The sequence below is a fragment of the Odontesthes bonariensis genome, chromosome 16 (assembly GCF_027942865.1).
Source record: "Odontesthes bonariensis isolate fOdoBon6 chromosome 16, fOdoBon6.hap1, whole genome shotgun sequence".
Taxonomy (NCBI): Eukaryota; Metazoa; Chordata; class Actinopteri; order Atheriniformes; family Atherinopsidae; genus Odontesthes; species Odontesthes bonariensis.
Window position 1 is genome coordinate 19,361,420 of NC_134521.1, and position 5,273 is coordinate 19,366,692.

Sequence of the window (5,273 nt, forward strand, 5' to 3'; positions counted from 1 at the left end):
TGTGAAGGTTGATGCCTGTCAGCTCATTAATCATACTTTCAGGGGGAGGGTCTGCTTGGTAGCTGCCTCGCCATTCTTGCTTGTCTCACCACAAAGCAAATACACGGCCTGATAATCGTGCACACATATATTTTTTAATTAGCTTAGTGTTGCTTTTAGCTATCAGGTGCAGAGTATAAACTGCGTGAGCTTGAGCCATACACCCTGCAATGTGCAATAACACATGTTACATTAAAAGGATTAGAAATATGTAGCCAAGGCTTATTAAAAAGTAGCTCCCTGGGATGACAGGATAGGCACAGAGCTTTGTCACTTTGCTCACAGCTGCTTTGTTACTGCTGCTGCAAAATTTTATCATAAATGATATGGAGCATTTTCTGTGAGTGATCAGCACAAGAAAGTGTGTGAAGAGTACACTGGTCCACATGTCTAAAACACAGTTGCGTTACAATAAAGCCCCATAAATTGTGAGATGGGAATGTATTTCACTGCCTCTTGTTTAGTATTGGGAAGTGTTCAGCTGTGACGCAAACCTGCAAACATAATACATTTATGCAAATTTCAACCCAAGTATATTTCGAATCTGTAATCAGCCAGGACTAACAACAAAGTATAAAGATGAAAAGGCTTTGGACACTATTGAGTTTGATGGGACTCAATGCTGTGACTGCACCACCCATATATTTATACTTCCTGTAAAGTATTTTGGGATATCTAATACTTGCGCAATATCACTTTTGTGACAGTTCAATCTAATCCAAATTGTAAGAGTGTTATAAATCATCAAGGGAAATGTTGACATGAAATGTTTTAGAAGCCTTTAAAATATAGTAATTCTTACTTAAAAGGTTGTCTTCACCTTGCCAGAAGAAATGTCTCTGAAACTGGCAAAGCAACACCTGATTAAATGTTCCAGTGATTATCCATCTGTTTGCTGAATGGTGAATGGACATATTATAAGAGATAAGAAATTTGTATGAGCTTCCTGACAGGTTGAACTGATAAATCCCACAAGTTTTCTATGATTGGTTTTGTCATAAACCATAGTATATGCAAATTTGAATACCATTGGGTTATTTTACATGTTGTAGCTAACTGTTTTCAGTCTGTGGGTTTATAATTATTTCTGGTTAAACAAACTCAAACACAGAAAATCTTATTTGATGGCTAAACAGCTCAAAACTTTCTGCAGATGCAACTCAGAAGAGCTCCATTTTGAAATGGTCTCAGTCTCCTGATCATGTTGCTTAAACATGATTAGAGAAACAACTAAAGCGAACAGTTTTTCATTGTTTAATTTTTTTTATTTTTTTTCTATATAACTAATATTATACACATAATGAAATCTAATTTTCCACTGACCAAAATGTATTAATGACGTATTTTCTGTCAAAACAGCAGTTCGAGTTACCAAGCCTTCTTTGGAGTCTCTGGGTGGTGTCCTCAAGATGGTGCCACCTGGGGTTTCCATTGTTTTTCTGGGGGAGGCTCCAGGCAGGTGTGGGGATACTAATAATTTCCCAGCTAAGCGCCTCATCGTTGGAGTTCTCCCCGGTGAACGGGAGGGTTGCGTGACTACTGCTGTAAGCCCAGTCGTATAATAAGCGTGAATTGGGAACGTCTGGCGGAGGCCCCTGTCCACAAAGTCTTCTACTTGCACCTCTGGGAGAATTTTCCCCACATACCAGGCGTGGGGTTCGCCCTTAGATGCTAAAGGCTCTGGACATGGTGGGGCTGTCTTGGTAAACACGCCTCTTCAATGTTGCATGGAGGTATGGGACAACACAACACAACACAGATTCCCTGGGAAAGTTTAGTCCAGGGTGTTGGAGAGGAGGCTTCGACCGATTATCGAACCTTGGATTCAGGAGGAACAGTGTGGTTTTTGCCAAGGTCATGGAACAAGAATCTTTACCCTTGCAGAGTTACTGAGGGGATTATGGGAGTATGACCATACAGCCTTCATGAGTTTTCTAGATTTGGAAAAGGCTTACGACCATGTTTTCCGAGGGATTCTGTGGGGTGCTGAGGGATGGTGTATTGGACTCGTTTTTACGAGCTATTTGGTCCCTGTATCACCAAAGCAAGAGCTGTGTCTGCATTCTTGGCACAAGGTCAAACTTGTTTACATTACGTGTTCTGCCAGGGCTGCCCCTCGTCACCGATGTTTAGGATTTTCATTGATAGGATCTTGAGTTATAATTGTGGAGAGGAGAGTGTCTGGTTGGGGAACCTCAGGGTCTCGCATGCTTTTTGAAGATTATGTGGTTCTGTTGGATTCTTCAAGCCAAGACCTTCAGCACGCACTGGAGCAGTGTGAAGTGGCCGGGATGAAAGTCAGCTCTTCCAAATACAAGCCAATGGTTCTCAACCAGAAAAAGGTGGAATTCCCTCTCCAGGTTGAGAATGAGTCCCTGCCCCAGGTGGATCTTTAAGTATAAGTATCTTGGGATCTAGTCCAGGAATGAATGCGAGAGATGGACAGACAGAATGGGGCTTCGTCAGCAGTAATGAGGGTGCTGCTCCAGTCCGTTGCAGTGGAGAGGGAGCTGAGTCAGAAGGAAAAGGTTTCTATTCATTAGTCTAACTCTGTTCCTACCATGACATGTTGGTCATGAGATCTGAGTAGTGACCAAAAGAATGTATCATGGATACAAGTGGCTGAAATGACTTTCTTTTGGAGGATGACTGGGCTCAGCCTTAGAGATTGGGTGAGGAGCTTGGCTATCCAGAGGGAGCTTGGAGTAGAGCCGCTGGTCCTCCTCATTGAAAGGAATCAGTTGAGGTGGTTCAGGCATCTAGTTAGGATGCCTTATGGTCACCTTCTTTTTCAGGTTTTCCAGGCACGTTCAACTGGGAGAAGGCCCCAGGGCACACACAGAACTTGCTGGAGGGATAATATATTCCTTCTGGCCTGGGAAAGCCTTGTGATCCTACAGCAAGAGTTTGAGAGTGTCGCTGGGGAGAGGGATGTTTGGGTTTCTCACATTACCTTTTTGCCTCGGCAAACCAACCTCAGATAAATGGAAGGATATGAAAGAAAACTCACATGCAAACTATAGCCCCTTTCACACTGACCAATAACCCGCGTTTAATCCGCGAATTTAGCGTGTCCGCTGTTGCGTTCACACTGCCGACCCGGGCTGCCGCGTCAACTCGACTCGCCTTTCGACCCGCGTCGGACCCTAGTGTTTTTGCCAAGCCGAGTTTGGTGTGAACGCAATCGACGCGGGTCGGACGTGGGCGTGGCGTGACGTGAGGAGTTTAAAAGACAGAATGGACAGCTGATTCAGAACAACAGCGACAGGTGAGGACAAGTTTTACTCTGTTTTAGCCTACATCAAGTTTGAGACATTTTTCAATATGGCCAACTGGGGAGACAAGGAATGTCCGCGAGCTCCTCAGCCTCCGAGCAGAGGACGTTATTTACCACCACATTTCGGGGACTATAGTGCTCTTGTATTCTCTGCATATGTTCTTCGGCGGCATCCCACGTTGTAACCATCAACACCCCGTAAAATAACATCTCCATGAACTGCATATACAATTGCAAAAACGAGTCCTCAAGGTGTATTTAACCCTACCTCCGATGCATGGCTTGTGCCTACGTCATTGTACACGCCCAGCATTTTATGTGTTTCGTGTGACGCTCTGCCACTAGGCAATGCCCCCTGAACTCGGCTTCAGGCGACACGGGTCACCTAATACGCCAAGCTTTCACATTGCTCGACGCGGGTCGAAGGTGCAATTTGGACCCGCTAAGGTAGCGGGTCGCACTGTGAAAGGGGCTTATGTCACAGCTCAAAGACCCTTGCAGAGGACAGTTATTGTCTTGCAATCATGTTACCCTAAATCCCATTTACAAGTTGTTTCAGACTGCTTCACTCTTACTTACTTGAAATTATCTCCTCTTTGGAGTTCTGCAGTGTCATTTAACCTATCAGTAACATTATTTATGACTCCTTAATTAGCCATCAATGATTTCTTTTGAAACACTTTTCATTCTCTGACATATGTAAAAAAAAAAAAAATCATAGATAAGAAGAAAAAGATTCCTGCTTTAAGAAATAACAACAAAAAGGACTTTTCACTTTCTTACTGTTTTAAGTCTATTGATATACACTTTTACATACTTAATACATATAATTACATGCTGTTATCCTAATGAGAAAAATGTTTGAAATCAAACTATTTATTGACATAAAAGTTTACAACTGATTTTCTAAAGCAGTTATGGCCCTGTCACACTGTTGCGTATGGCACTAGCGTATGCCAGCGTATGAAAATGATCACTCATACGCTGGTATACGCTGACATACGCTAGGGGAACGTTAGGCATAGGTTGTATACGTTTCAAGCACGCTGGCATACGTTGGCATACGCTGAGGCAGAAATAAATTTTTGAACATGCTCAAAACTTTTGTGCAGATGGTTAATACGCTAAGTATACGCTTGGCATACGCTGAATACGCTAGAGGTACGATATAGGTACGTTACCGATAGGTCGAGAACGCTGGACATAAGTTGCCATACGTTGGCATGAAGGTGTACCGTACAGCTAGGAGATGGAGGCGGCAACTGACATATCTGAGGCAACCGACGATTCACGGGAGCGGTCAAAAGGAGGAGTTGGGGATCTTGATCGCTCAGAAGCATGTAACTCATCAGCCGCAGGTGCATCAGGCATTTCAGCAGGTTTGGGTGAGAATGATTCTTGTGTTTTTTTGCCTTTTCCTCGACCTCGGCCCAGGGCCCGGGCAAACTACGATCGCTTCTTGGGAGGCATGATCGAGATGAATGTCTCGAGAGATGTTGATAGCGCGTCGTCTACTGCAATAATGGAGCAATGTGGAAAGGCTGCTGATATAGGCGCGTTGAAACGTACGCTGGGCATGCGCAGTTCATATGCTACTCATACGCTAGTCATACGCAGAGTACGCTGGTTATACGTTGTTCATACGCTGACATACGCTGGCCATACGCTGTCAATACGCTGACCATAAGCTACTCATACGCTACTCATAGGTTCAATACGGTAAGTATACGCACAATTCTTTATTTTCAAGGACTTTTCGTGCGTATGAAAATTATATTATTAATTTTCATACGCAACTCATACGCTTCTCTCATACGCAACAGTGTGACAGGGCCATTACACCTAGTGGTGTGTATCTATTCCTTAAGACAATTCAATACATTTCTAGATAAAAGGGGTAACATTTTTTTATCTTTAAGGAAAACAATTTTGATTTGATGCAGACCAATAGATTTTT